The sequence below is a fragment of the Otolemur garnettii genome, unplaced genomic scaffold (assembly GCF_000181295.1).
Source record: "Otolemur garnettii isolate 467f Iridium unplaced genomic scaffold, OtoGar3 scaffold00153, whole genome shotgun sequence".
NCBI classification, from domain to species: domain Eukaryota; kingdom Metazoa; phylum Chordata; class Mammalia; order Primates; family Galagidae; genus Otolemur; species Otolemur garnettii.
In genome coordinates, this window is record NW_003852548.1 from 3,757,574 (window position 1) to 3,778,468 (window position 20,895).

General features: G+C 44.1%; 2 pseudogenes; one reads left to right on the plus strand and one right to left on the minus strand.

The window, feature by feature from the left end:
* The window catches only part of LOC100953822, a 12,891-nt pseudogene extending 6,063 nt beyond the window's left edge, over positions 1-6,828 (minus strand).
* Positions 6,829-17,422: 10,594 nt separating this feature from the next.
* On the plus strand, positions 17,423-19,589 carry LOC105888002 (annotated as a pseudogene).
* Positions 19,590-20,895: the final 1,306 nt, after the last annotated feature.

A 20,895-nucleotide genomic window follows, 5' to 3' on the forward strand; every position in this document is an offset into this window, starting at 1 on the left:
TTGTCATTGTTGTTTGGCAGGCCCGGCTGGGTTTGAACCCTCCAGCCTTGGTGTATGTGGCCAGCATCCTAGCCCCTGAGCTACAGGAACCGAGCTGAGAAATATTTATGATTTTACATATCTGGGGGTTAACAGTTAAATGGTCAGAAATCTGGAGCCAGCTTAACTAGGTGATTCTGACTGAATCTTTTATAAGAGACTGATGTGAATGTCCAGCAGGGCGCTCAAAAGTTGCATAAGACAGAATTATCATGTGCACTGCAGGATTTCAGAAACTCTGACCCCGTCTGCCAGTAATGCCCCCCAATAATTGTGACAATCCAAAATACCACTGCATATTCTCAAATATGCCCTGTAGGAAGCAATATGGCCCACACCATCACTTCTATCTCCTTTAAGAGTGACTGCCCTAAGAAAGGACAGGTAAGAATAGGCAGTAGAAGAAAATGAGAAGTGGAAGGGTGTTGCCATGGGGAGGCGCTTGAGAATAAGACATGAGGCATCCTGAGGCTCTGGGGCTTTGCTTCATGCCTGATATCTCCATATGTACTTATTAATGGAATGAAGATTTCAGAACCAAACACAATTCTGAAGTTGTTCATTATACCAGGGACAGGAGGGAGAATGGAGAGAGAATGGAAGAGGCCATGGACAAATGGGACTTAGGAATACAACTGCACTTTTACTGAAGTCACTTTAGCATTTTAGACACTACCTCATATCTTTATTTCTTTCACTTCCTCAGAGCTCAAACTATTAGAGTTTCTAACATGCTTGCTACTGAGACATTTCTTCTTTGCATATGCAAAGACTGAGGCCCAAAGAGATGAAATGCCTTGCAGAAGTTCCCTGCAGTAAGTTAATGGCTGAGCAGGGACTAGAGCAAGGATCTTTCTCCTAGAGCAGTGGTTCTCAACCTTTCTAATGCCGCAACCCTTTAATACAGTTCCTCATGTTATGGTGACCCCCACCCATAAAATTATTTTCATTACTAAGTAGGGCGTGTCACCACAACATGAGGAACTGTATTAAAAGGTTGCGGCATTAGGAAGGTTGAGAACCACTGCTCTAGAGCACTTTTACTCCCCTACACGAATGGGGCCTAACCAGAAAGTGCTGCTAGTACATGGCCTTCTTCCTCTTTGGGCTTGTTTGGACCAAGATCAGTGACAACACTGTTCCAATTCAGGCTCAGCTTTCAGCCATCTGGAAAGTTAAGTCTTGGGTCTGTCAAGTTTTTAGTATTGTTGTTAAAGAGCCAACAAGTCCTTGGGAGCTGAAATGCTTATAGCTGCTCATGAGCCTGCTGGCGTCTCTTGACTCCTGACCAGGAGCACCTAAATCTTGCTGACAGCACTGAGAACCATGTGTCCTCTGTAGGCAGGAGGCCTGATAAGGTTGGCAGGCTGTTCAGTAAAGACAGCCACCTCCTCCTTCCCTCCAATGTCCTCTGACCTTAGTGTGTTGTTTGTGTGTGGGGAGTGGGGGTGGGGGTGGTAGAGGTGTTGTTAGATGAAAGCTGATCCTTCCAGCATTATCTTACTTCTTTTCAAGTGACTGATAATTTTCTCCAGCAGAACATCCAAAAAAGTGAGTTACTTCCCCAGGAGCCTAGGCGAGGTTTTGAGAAAGATAGGTTAATATGTCCTAGGTAGTCTAATTATTGATACCTGTGTAATAAGCTACTGCAGAACTGAGTGACTTAAGATAACCATTTTATTATGGTCTTGTGGGAGCCAAACTAATTAACTCAAGTCACAAGTCAAACTACCTCCTTTTCTTGTTTATTCAGAACAACAGGTCCCCCGCATACCAAGGAACTTATCATACCTAGGTGTTACAGCCCATATCCTGACTCCCTCCCCTTTGTCCCACTATCCCCCTTGTGCACTCAGCCCACATCCTGACTCCCTCCCCTTTTGCACTCACCACTCTACTCTGCACATGCCCCACTTACGACCTTTATCCCTTCCTTCTCATTGGCTCACCTGAGACAAAGAAGACATGTCCCTGAACCAATCAACCCTGAACACAACCACTCTGTACCTGTCAGTTTAGGACAGACATGGTTTACCTACCAATAAGGGGATGGGGTGGGATGGTCTAATGGGAGGGAAGAGGGAGAGGTATAAAGGGACTTTCTAGATAGTCTGTAAGGGCTGTTCCCGCTTTTTCTTAAAGGGCAGCCCAGGCTCTGAACTTAAATAAATAAAACTCCTCATACCTTTGCAGCGATGTTTGGACTCTCAGAGTGGTGCTTGATTTGAGTCTGGGGGTTAACAGTCTCACAATCTTGAGAGTGAGGAATTCTAACCAGGCTTGACTAGATGGTTTTTCTATTCCCACATAACTGAAATCACTCTCACTTGGTGGATGGCTTGGTCGTGAGGGTCCAAGATGGCTTCACTCACATACCTAGCACCTTATAGAAATGACTAGAAAACTGACTCAGCTGAGATTGCTGACAAAGCTACCTGTGAACTCTGTAGCATGTTGATCTCAGGGCAGGTGCAATTAATACATGGCAGCTTAAAGTTTCCAGAGTGAGTGTTGCAAAAGGCCTGGGAAAAGGCTGCAAATCTTATGCTACAACTCAGGAATTCCAGAACATGACTTTTGCTACATTCTGTGAGTCAAACAAATCACTAAATTCAGCTCAGATTCAACAAGGAGGGGGGATTAGACTTTTCCCTTCAGTGGGAAATGTAGCAAAAGATTTGCAGCTATCATTGATTTTCCATACCAGTATTATAGAAACATTCACTTATTCATTTAACAAATATTTATTGGCTCGGCGCCTGTGGCTCAAGCGGCTAAGGCGCCAGCCACATACACCTAAGGTGGCGGGTTCGAATCCCCAGGCCAGGCCCGCCAAACAACAATGATGGCTGCAACCAAAAAAAAAAAAATAGCCGGGCGTTGTGGCGGGTACCTGTAGTCCCAGCTGCTTGGGAGGCTGAGGCAGGAGACTCGCTTGAGCCCAGGAGTTGGAGGTTGCTATGAGCATGATGCCATGGCACTCTACCCAGGGGGATAGCTTGAGGCTCCGTCTCAAAAAAAAAAAAAAAAAATTTATTGAATGTCTGCTATGTACCAGGCACTGTTCTAGTCATTGAAAATAGCAGTGGGAAATAAAGAAGACAAAAAAAAATCCTGGCACTTGTGGAGCTTACATCTTGTTGGCACAAACAGACAATGAACAAAATAAATAAATAAAAGATATAGCATGATAGATTATTGCAAGTTCTTTTTTTTTTTGGCCGGGGCTGGGCTTGAACCCACCACTTCCAAGCATATGGGGCCGGCGCCCTACCCTTTTGAGCCACAGGCGCTGCCTGATTATTGCAAGTTCTAAGTTGAGAAATACAACAGGCATAGAAATAAGAAGTATTGGAGTAGAGGGTTAAAATTTTAGATATTGTAGGTTGGCAAGACCTCACTGAGAAAACGACTTTTGGATAAAGATCTGAAGGAAGTGAGGGAACTAGCTATTCATTCTTTCATATATCTAGTGGCATAAATTCTAGGCTGGGAAAACAGTAACTGCAAAGAGCCTGAGAAGGGACAGTGCCTGGTGTCAGGAATGTTTGAGAAACAGTGAGGAGGCCAGTATGGCTGGAAGTGAATGAGGAACAGAGCCATATGGACAAACTAAGGCTAACAGCAGGCGGCAGGGATGGGGAGCACCAGATCAGTAAGGGTCTTTGAGCCCTAGAGTTAGCATTTTGGCTTTCCTAATGAAAGAGACAGGGAGGGTGGCTCCTGGAGCTCAAAGGAGTAGGGCGCCATCCCTGTATGCTGGAGGTGGCAGGTTCAAACCCAGCCCCACCCCCACCCCCAAAAATACTGCAAAAAAAAAAAGAAAGAAAGAAAAGAAAGAGACAAGGAGCCACTGGCAGGTGGCTAGAGGAGTATCTCATTCCACAGGATGATTATGCTACTGGTCTGGCTAGATTCTTATAGCCTATGCATATACATGCAGAAGTGTCTGTAAATATTTCTAGCCAACCCATGTGTCTTGAACATCACCAATGAACCATTTCACCAATGAACAATCGCTTCTGATTTCTGGAGATAATTTAAGTATTTGCGGCAGCCCTCAGGTGTGTGAGCTTCTTCAAATAACTAACACGTGGAGTGTGTATTCCTAATAAGACACTTGAAATGTTAACCAAAGCTGCTAGGATATTAGTTAACACTAACCAGATTCTGGTTAGCATTTTATATATACATAACAGAATACACATGCACACATGGGCATGGGCATATCATCCCATTTTCTATGCTTAAGTATTTGAAAGCAAATTTCTGTAAAATTTAATTCTGGTTGGCCTCAGATCTGGAGCCCAGAAGCATTCAGCTTCTGTGGACCTTGATGCAGTCAACGGCTTTGCCCCTTAGAACTTGGATTCTTGTTCCTCTTAGCTGTCCTGGCAATCCCTTCCCTCCTGTGCCAATCTAAGGTCACAGAGGTCTGAGAAAGGAATTCCCAGTGTTTTTTTTCTGCACCATTGTCCCACCTTTGCCCCATGCCCATCACCATCAAGGTTTATTTTTCCACTTCCTTTGGATGCACAACAGTGCCGCTGAAGGGCAGCTGGCCACCATTCCTCATTCACCTCTGTTCACCTCTCTCTGGGGCCCTGGAGCTCTGTCTCTCTGGGTTGGATGTGCTTAGGAAGGGAGGAGAAGAGATAAAAGTCTAAGTCGGGGAAGAGCAAGATCAAAGGCACAGAAGTGGAGCCATGTGTGGGCAAGGAGAGGAAATAGGAATTAATCCCATAGGACTAGAGTCTAAAGCTCCAACAGAGAAGCAATGGGAGACAAGGCTGGACCAAAGATGAGGGCCATGTATTAGAGAAACCTGGAAACTTAGCCAATTCATTTGGCCTTTCTTTCAGTAACAATAGTTAAGTAACTTTGGTTTGTTGAATGCTTCCTGTGTACCAAACTCTGTCTTAGGCATTTTTTCTACATTTTTCATGTAATCTCCATATTAAAGTAGAGATTACTTCCCTTGAATTACATTTTTTTATTAAATCATAGCTGTGTACATTAATACTATCATGGGGGTACAGTGTACTGTTTCTGTATACAATTTGAAATACTTTCATCCAGCTGCTTAACATAGCCTTCATGTCTTTTTCTTAGTTATTGTGTTAAGACATTTATATCCTACATTTAGAGAGATTCACATGTACCCTTATAGGATGAACCATAGGCATGATCCCACCAATCACCCTCCCTCCACCGACTTTCCCCCTTCCCCTCCCCTCCCTATCCCCTCTCCCCATGTTCCTGGGCTAAAATTGGGTTATAGCTTTCCTATGAAAGCTATAAATTAGTTTCATAGTAGGGCTGAGTACATTGGATACTTTTTCTTCCACTCTTGAGATACTTTGCTAAGAAGAATATTTTCCAGCTCCCCTGATTTACATTTTAAGAAAACAGAAACCTATAGAAGTTAAATCTCCTTGCTAAAGGTTGCTGGCTAGTGAGTGGTATAGCCCAGACTGGAAACTATGACTCTCTGGTCCTCACCACAGTTTGAAGGAGTCTCTCTCTTGCTTAAACAACTCCCAGGACTTTAGAAAACTGAGGCAGGACTTTAGAAAACTTTAGAAAACTAAGATCATGTCTGTGGTGCTGAAGAGACTCTAGGCTCATAATCTCCCTCTTCCTCAATAGCCCCCCCCCAACTCCTTCTCCTTTTGATCCAGAAATTCTGGTCTATCTTAAGTAGCTGCTCTGTACTATCATAAACCCTGCACAGCTGCACTAATAAACCCAACCCCTTTCTGCTTCTTGAAGGTATGGCCACCAAGCGTAGGTCACCCAACATCCCCCTATATGCTATATTACAGTTGGACATCTTTAAGATTAGGAATAGGGGGTGTTCTTTGTCTCTGCCTCGTGCCCCTTTGTAGATTATGCTGACAGGACAGGACACCCACTTTGTGTGTTTGGGAGGCAGTTTCTATCTTGCCATGTGCCCAAGCTTGTGGCCTACATGCAGGGAGTAACCAGACTGGATGATGTGCTTGTCCTGCACTCTGAATCCTCCATGTGAGAACTAAAAGATGTCCAGATGTTTAGTCAGATGCCAGAACCCAGGCCAAGCGACTAGGCTGGACTTTTGGATCCCCTTCTCCCTCTTCCTCAGGAATCCAATCTATGAGGTCCTGAAGGCCTGACATTGTCCTGTCTGTGCAGAGCATGAGGGCCATAGGGAACAGGCTGTGGAGAGAGCCCAGGATGAAGAAAGGTAGGAAGACAGCAATTCTTACCTCCATCCTATCATTCCTAGGACAGCAGAACACAGCAGTGAGAGTTGGGGAGTAGGGGGTTGGGGAGCTGAAAGTTGCATTCTATGGGAGGGGTTTAAGGGAGTGGGAGGTTGGGGAGCTTAGAGTTACATTCTATGGGAGGGGATTAAGAGACTGACTCCACTGAGCACTTTCAGTTGACCCTGTTAGGACAAGCAGCACCTACCTTTTCCCCAGGGTGTGAGGGCTTAGAGAAGGCAAAGAGATGGGCAAAATTGCCAGTGCTAAGGGAAGAGAAGAGATAGGTTCTTGCTGACCATGAGCTTGAGAATTTTGCAGTCCCTTGTGTTTATGGCTTTCCCTATTATCTATATATTAAATAATTATGTGCTGGTATTCAAATGGTGATCCTTTTGTAAACATAGGCTTTCAATTGTGCAAAACATTTTCCCATCCATAATTTCATCTCTTTGTTCCAGGAATCTTGTGAAATACTTGTCTGCACTTTGTCAGGTTTGTGTGGCTTTTCAGAGGTGTAGTGATTGGTCCACACTGTAGTCATACTGACAGCCAGTAGCACATGCATTCTTTTTTGATGGCTTCAGTTTTTCCCATTTAAGACCATTCTTGAGTTCTGTGGTTAGGTTGGGGTATGAATATTCATTTTTTTTTTTTTGAGACAGAGCCTCAAGCTATCCCCCTGGGTAGAGTGCCATGGCATCACGCTCACAGCAACCTCCAACTCCTGGGCTCAAGCGAGTCTCCTGCCTCAGCCTCCCAAGTAGCTGGGACTACAGGTGCCCGCCACAGCGCCTGGCCATTTTTTTTGGTTGCAGCCATCTTTGTTGTTTGGCAGGCCCGGGCTGGGGATTCGAACCCGCCACCTTAGGTGTATGTGGCTGGCGCCTTAGCCGCTTGAGCCACAGGAACCGAGCCATTCATTTTGTTTTTAATGAGATTTCTTGTGTTATATTCTGCTTGGCAAAACAATACATACTCATTGTAGGGCATTTGGAAAACACAGAAGAGTATAAGAAAGAAAACTTCAAAATTCCCTAAAATCCACCATTTGAACACAAGCATTGTTTCCTTCCAGACTTTTCTAGTAGCATTAATAATAGTTATAGTAATCACTGAGGATATTTAGTGAGTACTTAACAGTATGAGAGCATTATACTAAGGGTTTTATGTTTATCTCATTTCAATATTCACAACAAACTATGGAGTGCATACACAGTATCATTCTTACTAAAACTGATGAATTGAGGCACAGAACAGTTTAAGTTACTTGCCCAATGTTACCACAATTGTTAACTATTGACACTAGAGTCTGAAGGCAGAAATCTGCCTCTGGATCCCTGCTCCTACTATATGCTATGTGGCCATGTGTGTTAGCGCAGACTTATTTTTTCTTGCAAGAAGGTAGACAAAAATAGATAATGGAAATAGTGATTTGAAATTATTCACTTACTCTTCTTTGTCACACTTATCCCTTTTCACCAGAGCTGCACAGTCTTAGACATGTTCTTCCTCTAGGAAATGCACTGGAAGCAACAAATTGGCCTGATACCATGTGACAGGAGGAGGACAGAAGAAGGAAACTAAAGGCTGGATAAAAAGGCCTGCAAGTTGATGGAAGCCAGGACCAGACAGTATAAACCACAAGATGCCTATGTCCTCCTTGAGCTCATAACCTGCATTCTCCTATCTTCTTGCTAACAGAACCCCAACATTGACCAAGTATTCAACAGAGATCTTCTGATGTCAGGGAAGGTGGGCAGCTCTAGATGAGCCATGATTAGTTTAGAACATTTACAGCAATGCTCTTCCCTCCACCAGTGATTGGTCCCAGTTTTGGCTGATGAAGTATAAAGGGAGGCCAGCGAGGAGGCGTCTGGGAAAGGTTTACTTCCCTGCCTGGTGATCCAGATGCCTCCCAGAAGATGTCCCTGTATATCTCATTAGGGGCATGAGACTCAAAGTCAGCAGAGACCTGAACATGGAAAGATGGGAGGAGTCAAACTGCCAGATTATGGAGGGGGAGAAGAATTCTGGAAAGATGCTACATGGCAGGACTAAGCACAGTGAGTTTGGCCAGGGAATGAGGTACTATGCTGAATCCAGCTTTGAGCATGTCCTCATGAGAAACTTAGCGATAGTTTTTCTGATAGAAAACTTCCCTTGACAACATTTTGAATCCACAGGACCCTTCTCTGTACTCCCTACGCTTCTCTATTCGTAGAGCTTGTAATAGTGCCTATTTACTTGCTTTAGCAGTGACTTGTACCCACAATAGGTGCTTAAGAAATATGTACTGAGGGCGGCACCTGTGGCTCAAAAGGGTAGGGCACTGGTCCCATATGCCAGAGATGGCGGGTTCAAACCCAACTCTGGCCAAAAACTGCAAAAAAAAAAAAAAAAAAATAGAAATACGTATTGAATGAACAAAACAATTGTCAGCTTTTGGTTGTTTTCTCCTGACTAACTATATCCTGTCTGCATGTTCCACATGACACAGTTGGACCCATGGGAAACAATGCTTATCAGTAGAAAGAGCATTGAAGACACACATGGCTCCCAGGATCAGTTCTGTCACTAATGAGAGAGCTGTGTGATATTAGGAAAGTCATTACCTATGTGAAAAACCAGGTAGTTGAACTGTATGATCTTTGGAGTGGAAATTTATCAATCTATCATTTTGTGACATCTTTGAACCCTCTTCCTCTGTCTAGCCATTACGAAGCTAGGGAGGCTTTGGATACTGGAAAGGTTGTGTTTCTTGACCAAGGGTAGGTTCAATTTGTAATAATTTATTGACAATATGTACAGCTTATAAGTTTGTGCACTTTTTTGTATATAACCAATAAAAAGTTTAAAAAATAGGGAGTTGAAAAAAGATAGTGAAAAATATTAGCCAGTCACACCAGTTAGCTAACTTTAGCAATGATACAGGTGGAAAGAATAAACACCTGAAGGATTTAAGATAGTGGAAATAAGGAGAGGGAAGCAAAGATGGAATGAATAATTGCATGTAGATGTTGACAGAGGGACGAGTTCTAGACCATGTCCAGGATTCCAGTTCAGACAACTGGGTAAATGATGGGACCGGTTGAGATAGGGAACACTGGAAGAAGTAAGACTAGGTGACTAGGTGATGAATCCGATGGCATGTGTTGAGTTCATATCGTCCATGGGACATTTATGTGGAAAGGCACCATGGCATGGGGTTTAAAAGGAAGGGTTGATTTCTTTATTCTGGATATGATGGAGAAAACACACACCTCCCTTTACTGCCCACTGAACTTGACTATAAAAGTTGCACAGAATGCACGGGAACTATGGGAGAACTCTGAAAAGTAAACATTCAGCAGGCAGGCCGGCCAGAGCCGAAGACTAGAGCTAAAAGTATCAGCAAAATGGGTAGTGAGTTTACTATTTTTGTTCTCTCTAGAGCATCTCCCAGCGGAAACTTGACATCTGAAACCCAGAATTGAGCACGGTGTTGCAGAGAGAGGTTCCGTAGAAGCTCTCCAGTTCCGGATGGAGGAGCAGAAAGGGTAAATCCTAATGCTTAAATAGAGTGGAGGAAATAATCGGGTGATTCTTTTTTTCCTGTTCTCTTGTGGCCTCCTTCCCCAGTCAGCAGGCAGTCCTGCAGTTGGGGTAGTGGCAGTGGCAAAGAACAGCCAGAAATGGAAAACTGAAGAAGGCAAATCCCTGGAGAACCTCTTTTCTGTTCAATGGAATGGCAACTCTAAGAGAAAGAAGCCGCAGAAATCCATTGGTTTGTTAAAAGTCCGTCTCTGTCTCCGCCCCTCCTTTAGCCCCTCCCCCTTACACGTGGGCCAGACTCTGCCCAATCTCTGTGCCGGGTGATTTCCCGCCTGGGGGACCAAAGATGGAAGCCTAGGGAACTGGAAAGTACTGGAAAAACAACTGAAAGTGTGGAACTCAGGAAAACGGCCTCACGGAGCTGTTTATTAACTGTAGGATTCATGCTGGAGCTCTGCATGCGGTTTCTGATTCTAATTAGCATAACAAAGAGTCTAAGTACTGAGCTAAACTGTCCTCCCCACGGACCTACCTGACGACTGGTTGGTCACGTGAGTAAGACCGATTATTTTTGGAAACTAAAATGACATTAGAAATATGCTGTAGAAGGAAAAAAACGAAAATACCAACATTCTCCTGGGGGGGATGTGGGGGTGTCCATTAAAGGGGCAACAGAGGGTTAGGGTTGTGATGAAAGCACACCCTTGAGCACTGAGCAAGTTACAAGAAACTATACGTTGACTTTTTTTCTTTTGGTTTATAGTTCTATAGAAACTAATTTCTTTATGTCTGGTTTCCTTAGTTTATAGTTCTATAGAACTGTAAACCAAAAGAAAAAAGTCAATTTTGTAGCATTTTTATTTAAAAAATAAAATTAAAAACTGTGAAGGGTCTGCACTTAAATTCTGGTTAACACCACTTACTACTTACTAGCTGTGCGATCACAAGCAAATTGCCAGCACTCTGTGCTTTACTGCAGTTTACTCTTCTTCACACCTAGTGGGAGTGAGAGTGGCTAATACAGGCCAGTAGCCAAAGTGCACCTTGAGGGAAGGAAAATGAAAACCTATCATCATCTCTTCCTTTACTACTTGTCTCCATCACAGCTGGAGTTTCATAAGGGACACCATTCACCTCTCCTACCTGCCCTCCCCAAGAGGTGTGTTGATCTGGCTGTGGAGACACCCTTTTGACCTTCAGTAAAGTTCAGTGAGGCTAGCACTTTGAAAAAGGAAAAATGAATGGAAGAAAAAGGAACCAGAAATAAGCAAAATGTTGAGCTGCACAACACTCCGTCCAATCCCTCCTTTCCACAGCAGACTGAGTGAACATTCCAGAACACAAATCTTAGTCCACAGCTGTGGGGCCCTGACCCTTCAAATGGTTTCTCCTTGACCTAAGCAGCAAAATCACAGTTTTAAACATGATATACAAGGCCCTTCACAAGCTGATTCAGCTGACTTATCTAGCTTCCTCACCCCTCCCTTCCCCTTCATCTGCTCTCTACTCCAGCACCATGACTCCCCAGTTCCTAAACAAGCCAGGTTTTCTTCATATCTGAACTTACATGAATAGATGGCTAATTGCCAGTCACTCAATTCAAGTGTGGTGATTAAGAGTGCAACTCCAGAATCATTTCTGCTTGAGCTTCATCCCAGATGTGGATAAGTTTCTGATCCCCTCTGCCTTCCTTTCCTCAGTTGCAAATTGGAACTACCAACAGGAGTGCTTTGAGAATCAGATGAGAGAATGTATGAGAGGAGCCTAGTCAGGGCCTGAAACAATGTCAGCACACAATACATGTTATCTGTGACTCAATAAACACTGATGGGTAGTTGCCCAGTAATGGCAGACCTTTATCTATCCATTTATTACAAGCTATTTACAAACCAATGGGAAGGCAGACATTGAAAACAAAACAGGATACTTATAAGATAGTGGATAGTGTGATCAGGCAAGAATAGAACTGTGTGAACTAGAAGGAGTAACTCATGGGTTCCCTACTTTCTTTCTTTTCCTCAGCTGTACTCACCTTGGGTGCTAGTTTGCATTCATTGCTTAGTTAGGCCCCAAGGCACCTCCGGTATATGGGGCCGGTACCCCAAAGTAAAGAACTTTCGACCTAGGGCTGGCATTCAGGCTTGGGCACTGACACGGCCACTTTGGCTATTCAAATGTTGAAATTCTTGCGTACTGGTTAGCAAATGCCTAAGTACCCCAACTTTTCATTCCTCCTCCTCTTCCTCCACCTGACACTTTTTGGCTTTCCTGTGCACTGGTTGGATATCATTATGGACTCCCCCATCCCCTACTGGGGTGTAAGCATGCCAGCCTCTCTCTTGGTGTTTTTCACTCTGGCTCCTCCTCATCTCCCCCAAACGGAGCAGCCCTGTGCCCTGTGAGCAACTGTGAACTCCTCATTTGTTCTGCAAGGCCACCTTTTGAATATCACCTTATGTTACAGTTGGGGATATCACCCACCCTGTGAGTCCCAGGAGTTCTGTCTCTTTGCTTGTGGGGGTACCTGCTGCCTTGGGATAGTATTCAGCCTTCTGGGCTATGGCCTATACTTGCAATATTCTTTGAAAACCCATGTCTGTCTGCCAGGCTGGATTCCTTCCACTCTACTCCAGAGGTTCCTATTGCCTCCTACATATGCCTGCTCCATTCTGTCAGTGTTACCTGCACTATGCCAGGATTTATGCTGACATATGAAGGAAGAACATTATGGGCAAGGTCTTGGCAATAATATGAAGCAGTCAGTATAAAGTGGAAACTTTGGAGCTTGACTATCTGGGCTTTTGAATCCCAGCTTTACCACATCCTAGCTATGTGACCTTGGACAAGTCACTCAGCCTTTCTGGGCTCCACTCACCTCATCTACAAAATGGGATAACAGTAGTACCTACCTCATAGGATTGTTGGGGGGATTAAATGGCACAACAGTGGCATTAGAAAAATGCCTGGCTCGTAGTATAAGCTTAACAAATCTTAGATATTATTATTATTTAGTATTAAAGCTCTAATGGGAACATCTAGGCATATTTTCATGCATTTTTACCATGGTGGTCACTTTTGATCTGTGTAATACGTCCAGAAAGGTAGATATAAAAGATACTGACTAACATCACAATTTTTGAGGTGAGGGAACTAATATTCAGCTATATTAAGTGAGGTATTCATGGTTAATGACATGTTTTCTAGTTTCCCACTGAGAGGTTCTAGACCCAAAGATAAAAGATTATTCCTAGGCATGAAATGAAAGGAAAATGGAGTCCTGGTTCTGTGTGGTCAATGTGGCCTTTATTCTACCTGGTTGCAGGTGGGGTGAAATCCCTGACCGGGAAAGAAATCCACACATGGGCTATGGAAGATGGGGATTTAAAGGGTCAGAGAGGCAGGGATTGGTACATTTGTTATTTCCAGGGTGGGACATGCACTTGAGCCTTCCTGGTGGGCTCATTTCTACCTGGGCGGGTCAGCATTTCTAGTCCCTACCATGAAACACTGAAATAGGTGGATTGTTCTTTATTCTATGGCATTTATTAAATGGCTGTTATGTGTTGAGCACTGTGCTGGGCACTGAGGGTACAGTGGTGAGCAAGACAGGTCCTGTGTTCCTAAAATTCCCATTGCAGTGGGAGGGGACAGCTAATAAGCAAGTAAATAATAATAATACATTAGTGCAATAAAAATTAAATATGATAAAAAGTTACTGTGGGAGAAAAGGTAGTGAAGGAAGGCTTTTCTAGGGAGGTGACTTTTGTAACAAGAAGGAGTTGAGCCAGAGACTTTGTAGCCTTTGATAAATAGCTGGGATCTGGGAGGGAAGTCCTCATAAGGAAGAGGCTTCCAAGATTCTACTCTGGGCCACCATAGACAAGTGGAAGGAGCAGGAGGGAGGGCTGCAAGGTAAGGGTGGCTCAGAGCCCCAAATTAGAAAGGCTTACTGAATTGGAGATTTTTTGGAAAGAGGCTGCAGAGCAAAGAAACTCAGGAACAGTGGAAGGTGTATTCCCCCCCCATAGGTATTTATTAAGTTTAAACATATTTTAAAATCAAACGTATTGAGATTTAATTTAGGAAGAATAAAATACACTAATTTTAAGCATACAGGTTGATGGAGTCTTGAGAAATTGTTACACCTGTGTTAAGGATACACATTCCCTATCAAGATACATAGAACATTTCCATCACCCCCAAACGTTCTTATGACCTCTGCTGCCAATTTTGATTGGGTGGTATATGAAATATCCCTCAGTTAGGGTTTGTCTAATGGTTTCTCATGATTAGACTTGGATTTTTGATTTTTGGCAAGAATGCCACAGAGGTGATATACACTTCTCATGACATCATATGGGGAGATACATGATATCAACGTCTTTACTGGTGATGTTAGCCTTGATCGCTTAATTTTTTTTTTTTTTTGAGACAGAGCCTCAAGCTGTCCCCCTGAGTAGAGTGCCATGGCATCACAGCTCGCAGCGACTTCCAACTCCTAGGCTCAAGTGAGTCTCCTGCCTCAGCCTCCCAATTAGCTGGGACCACAGGCACCTGCCACAACACCCGGCTATTTTTTGGTCGCAGCCATCATTGTTGTTTTGGTGGGCCTGAGTTGGATTCAAACCCGCCACCTTAGGTGTATGTGGCTGGCACCTTAGCCTCTTGAGCCACAGGCGCCAAGCCTTGATTGCTTAATTAAGATGTGACTGACAGGTTCTCCATGTAAAGTTACTATGTTTATGTTTCTAATTTAAAAATGTTTTGGGGAAGACACTTTGAAACTATCCCACAAAGATACTATCAAAGCACCATTGTCATACTTTAAAGATCTGGAAAAAATAGTACTTCATTTTATATGGAACTAGAAAAAACTTCGAATAGCCAAGACATTACTCAGAAATAAAAACAAATCAAGAGGAATCACCCTACCAGACTTCAATCTATACTATAAATCTATAGTGATCAAAACAGCATGGTACTGGCACAAAAATAGAGAGGTAGATGTTTGGAACAGAATTGAGAACCAAGAGATGAACCCAGACACTTATCATCATTTGATCTTTGATAAGCCTATCAAAAATATAAACTGGGGGAAAGATATCCTATTTAACAAATGGTGCGGGTGAACTGGCTGGCAACTTGTAGAAGACAAACTGGACCCACGCCTTTCTCCTCTAACAAAAATTGACTCTCATTGGATAAAAGATTTAAACTTCAGACATGAAACTATAACGATTCTTGGAGAGAGTGCAAGGGAAACACTTGAAGAAATAGGCCTGGGAGAATACTTTATGAGGAGGGTCCCCCACCCCCCAGGCACTTGAAGCAACACCAAAAATACATTACTGGGATCTTATCAAACTAAAAAGCTTCTGCACAACCAAGAACACAGTAAATAAAGCCTGCAGACAGCCCTCAGAATGGGAGAGGATATTTGCAGGTTATTTTTCTGACAAAGGTCTGATAACCAGAATCCACAGAGAACTCAACCTTATTAATAAGAAAAGAACAAGTAATCCCATTTCATTGTGGGCAAGGGACTTGAACAGAAGCTTCTCTGAAGAAGATAGGTGCATGGTCTACAGACACATGAAAAAATGCTTATAATCTTTAATCATCAGAGAAATGCAAATCAAAACCACTTTGAGATATCATCTAACTCCAGTAAGAGTAGCCCACATCAGAAAATCCCAAAACTACAGATGTTGGGGTGGATATGGAGGAAAGGCAACACTTCTGCACTGCTGGTGGGAATGCAAGCTAATATGTCCCTTTTGGAAAGAAGTATGGAGAATACTCAAGGATCTAAAAGTAGACCTGCTGTTTGATCCTGCAATTCCTCTACCAGGAATATGTCCAAAAGACCAAAAATTACTTTATAACAAAGATATATGTACAAGATTGTTCATTGCAGCTCAATCCATAATAGCCAAGTCATGGAAGAAGCCTAAGGGCCCACTGACCCATGAATGGATTAATAAATTGTGGTATATGTATACCATGGAATAGTATGCAGCCTTAAAAAAGATGGAAACTTTACCTCTTTCATGTTTATATGGATGGAGCTGGAACATATCCTACTTAGTAAAGTATCTCAAGAATGGAGGAAAAAGTATCCAATGTACTCAGTACTATTATGAAACCAGTTTACAATCACTCACACTTTTATATGAAGAATAGATCATAACTATGGCCCAGGATGAAGGAGGGTGGGGGAGATGGAAGGGAAGGGGGGAGGTCTGATGGAGGGAGGGTGAATGGTAGGATCACACCTATGGTGCCTATTGCAAGGGTACATGTTGGATCTATTAAGTATAGAGTATAAATGTCTTATCACAATAATTAAGTAAATGAGGTGAGGGATATATTAACCAGTATGATGTAAGCATTCCAAATTATGCATGAACTCAGCACATTGTACCCCATAAATGCATTAATTTATACATGATCTACCACTTAGTGGTTTAATTAAAAAAAGATTTAAATTAACATTACTTAACATTTACTATATGTTGAATTAGGAAGTGTTTTTTTTTTTTTCTTTCTACAGGTATTGATCCTAAATAGAGTTCTGTTTTATTAAATTTAGTTTTACCAATCAGGAGCATGTTTTTTTTTTTTTTTTCTGTTTTGTTTTTCTCTTTCATGTTTTATAGTTTGTATTTCACATGAGACAAACCTGGATTTGAATCCCAACTCTCTCACTTACTGGTTGTCAGATCTTGATAAAGGTATTTAATCCTTACCCTGTTATTTCTCACATCTAGTAAGTGGCTGATAAAAAGGTTTTTGAGGCTCAGCGCCTATAGCTCAACCAGCTAAGGCGCCAGCCATGTACACCTAAGGTGGCGGGTTCGAATCCCCAGCCCGGACCCACCAAAACAACAATGACGGCTGCAACCAAAAAATAGCCGGGCGTTGTGGCGGGCGCCTGTGGTCCCAGCTACTTGGGAGGCTGAGGCAGGAGACTCGCTTGAGCCCAGGAGTTGGAGGTTGCTGTGAGCTGTAATGCCATGGCACTCTACCCAGGGGGACAGCTTGAGGCTCTGTCTCAAAAAAAAAAAAAAAAAAAAAAAAGGTTTTTGAAATAATGAAAGCATCTAGTAGAGTCTGGCACTTAGTAGGTGCCCTGTAAATGCAGGGGAACCACTGAACTTTTTATATGTCTCTGAGTCACTGGGGAGAAAACAGCTGGAACTGTTTTGGTTGATAGTAAATTCTTACAGCTCACAGTATTTTCTCCTGTACCTTTGCAAAAATCATTTATTACCTCTGGTATTTTAGGATTTAATTTAATTTTCATGAATGTACAAACATACCATTCATAAGGGTGATATTTGAATTTCTATCCTATATTTCTATTTTATTAGAATTGTTTTGAGGTAGAATGTTTTTTTTTTTAATGTATTTTTTTTTTTTTTTTATGAGTCTGAGTCTATGTCGCCCTTGGTAGAGTGCTGTGGCATCATAGCTCACAGCAATCTCAAACTCTGGGGCTTAAGCAGTTGTCTTGCCTCAGCCTCATTGTTGGTTATCAGGCCCAGGCCAAGTTCAAACCTGTCAGCCCCAGTGTATGTGACTGGCGCCCTAACCACCGGGCCATGGGCGGCCAAGCCAAAGGTAGAATTTTAACAATGGTGATCTTCCATGATCTTTTAAGGCTTAAGTGAAACTTTGCTTTCTTTTATTTTCCCCTTGTTCCAAATTTTATTTTCCTTTTCCTAAACTTGTTTGATTTGTCATTTGTTACCTTCCTAAATTCTTTAGGCAGGGACTTCATGACAAAGGCTTTTAAGGGACGTGCATTCTCCGCCTTGGCAATCTCCTATAAAGTGTTACCCCAATAAAAACAAGCTTACTAATTTTCCTCTTGTCTCATGCTCCATTATGACTTGGCATTACATTGTAACTGATCCTCTGTATTAAAATGTTTGGTATTCAGAAGAGGAAGCAAGTACGGAGGTACCAGCTGGTCTCCGTAGGGGGGTAGGGGGCTCCATGGATAAAAGTGGCGGTGGTGGCAGTGGGAGCAGCCTAAGCTTGGCGCCAGGGCCCATGCTGCTGCATAGGGGTGGCCCGCACTGAGAGCAAGGGTGGACTGGAAGGGATAGGGCTGGGCTGCCGCAGGCCGGAGGCACATGGGGCTGGAGCCAGACACGATGCCCTGAAGGAAGCAGAGCCACCGCAGCTGGTGAAATGCTAGGGGGTCAAAGTGGATACTTACTCTCTTGACGAAGGACCCGGGGGCCCTGGATTTATTACTAGGCCAGGATCTGGAGTTTGAAGAGGAAAAGGAGGAAGGTGATGGCCACAGTGACCAGCTCATGGGCTTCGAGAGAGACTGAAGGAGATTCTCTGGGGGCCAGGGCTGGGCTTCCCTACGGGCTGAGCGATGATGAATCTGGGGACCGCCAGGCACTAAGTGCTGAGAGTGAAGTTGAGGAACAAGCCAGGGGTCCAGGGAGGCCAGGGGTGAGAGGCCAGGCCCAGCCTGCCAGCTGTGTGGGGGGCCGACAGCCACCTGAAGCGGCACAGGCCGACACATAGTGGGGAGAAGCCCTACGCCTCTGCCCAGCTTGTCAACCTGACTCGACATACCCACACCCACACTGGCGAGAAGCCCTACCGTTGTCCCCACTGCCCCTTTGCCTGCAGCAGCCTGGGCAACCTGAGGCGGCATCAGCGTACCCATGCAGGGACCCCCCCCCCCACTCCTCCCTGCCCGACATATGTCTTCCGCTTCTGTGCTCCACGACCAACCCAGCCTCACAGTCCCACAGAGCAGGAGGGGGCAGTGCCCCAGCGATCTGAAGATGCTCTGCTCCTTCCAGATTTGAGCCTTCATATGCCACCAGGTCGTGCTGGTTTCCTGCCAGACTGTGGGCAGCTGTTGGCTGAAGGGGAGGGCCTCTGTAGAACTGGATCAGAACCACTGCCAGAGCTGCTATTCCCTTGGACCTAACGGGGCTGTGGACAAGAGCTGGAGGAGGGTGAGGGTAGTCGGCTGGGAGCAGCCATGCGTGGGCGCTGCATTTGAGGAGAGTCTGGAAGGGGTGCCAGGGGGGGGGGGGTCCAGGATCCCAGTGACAAAGGCTTTGCCTGTAGCCTCTGCCCCTTTGCCACTCACTATCCTAACCACCTGGCTTGACACATGAAGACACATAGTGGTGAGAAACCTTCCGCTGTGCCCGCTGTCCTTGTGCTTCTGCTCATCTAGATAACCTGAAACGGCACCAGCATGTTCATACAGGAGAAAAGCCCTACAAGAGCCCCCTCTGCCCCTATGCCTGTGGCAACCTGGCCAACCTCAAGAGTCACGGTCGCATTCACTCTGGTGACAAACCTTTTCAGTGTAGCCTTTGCAACTACAGCTGCAACCAGAGCATGAACCTCAAACGCCACATGCTGCGGCATACGGGGAAGAAGTCCTTTCACTGCGCTACTTGCCCCTACACCACGGGCCACTGGGACAACTACAAGTGCCACCAGAAGGTGCATGGCCATGGTGGGGCAGGAGGGCCTGCCCTCTCTACCTCTGAGGGCTGGGCCTCACCCCACATCCCATCTTCTGTTCTGAGTTCTTGGGGTCTGCCAAACCTGGGTGCTGCTGGTAGCGCGGCTCTCCATACAGTCTCACCCTGAACTACGGCCTCCTTCCCCGTGTTTTATACAGATGGACCAGAAGCCACCTTCTCCTTTCTCCCCCGCTGCCCAGGGGCTCCACACAAACTAATCTAGGCACTCAAAGGATCAGCCAAACCTCATGGGTAGAGGGCCCAAATGGACCAAGGGGCCTTGCCTTGACTGATGCACTTCAGGAGCTCAGTGAGAAGGGCCCTGCATTTGCCTCCATTGCTCCACCTGTTTTAACGTATTTCAGTGCTTTATAATAAAGGAAACACTAAAATAAAATAAAATAAAATAAAATGTTTGGTATTTTGTTCATCATGGGCTTTTTGCACTAATTTTGATTTTTAAAATGTCTCATTAAAATATTTAGATTACCTAACCTTTTTGCCTCTGAAGCAAGTACCCTCATCTCACCTCAGTATAGTCCTGGCCTTGTAGTAACCTCCCAGATAAGTTCTGCTCACAGCTTTTCTTTTGAAATGGGAGGCCTGATGTTAAAAGGAGGCCTGAAACTGTTAAGAGATATGAAGTGAATTACACTGCCTTCCAGGAGAGGATCAAGTCTTCCTCTCTATTTCTCTTACCCTTTTCCTATTATATGCTGGGCTCTCAGCTCAGCAGAAGTCCTTGTCTATTTCCAACTGCCAGCATTGAGTATGGCCACATTGCTATTAGGATGCCTGGAATCACTTCTTCATTTAGAGAGGTCAAAGGCCAGGATCTCATTCTCCAGGAATAACCCCAAGGGCTATTGATTTTCTACAGATCTTGGTCAGGTCCTTGTGGCCCAAAGCATTCCTTTCTCTGCTGGAGACTGTCAGTTAGCTCTGGCAAAAATCAAGTTTCTTTACCCTGAACTTACCTCATCCACACAAGTTTCCCTGAGAAATTATGGGGAAAAAAACCTTGTTCTTATACTCCTCAAATGTCAGAAACAGAAAGGCCCTTAGAGACCATCTTGCCACAACCCCCTTCGTTTAACAGAACATATAACTTCATTTGCTCTATTTCCATGGTCCAAGGAATCCCCAAGGCCACCTCATAATAAAAATCAGGAGTAAGAGCCAAGTTAATCAAGGAAGTAAACTACTATGGGACCCAGCTGTGCTCAGGAAGGACTGAGTCATTAAAAATGCAGCCCTGGACTCAAGATTTGTTTACTAAGGATTTTCTTCAAGGGCAAAGAGAAAGATCTGCGATAGCTCAACTCCAAAGCTTTTCATGGTGTGAGGTGAGACTGGAAAAGGTTTGATTAACTGTTTTTTGGGCTGGAGAGTTTTAAAGGTTTAAAGGTCCTGCTCTGAAAGAGCCTGCCTTTACTTCTTCTATCTGATGGGTTCAGATATTGTGAAGAAGTTGGCAAAGTTGACCTGTGTACCTCTCCTAAAAAGTGCCTCTTTGAGTCTCAGATTCAGAGAATATGCTTTCTTTTTTTTTTTTTTTT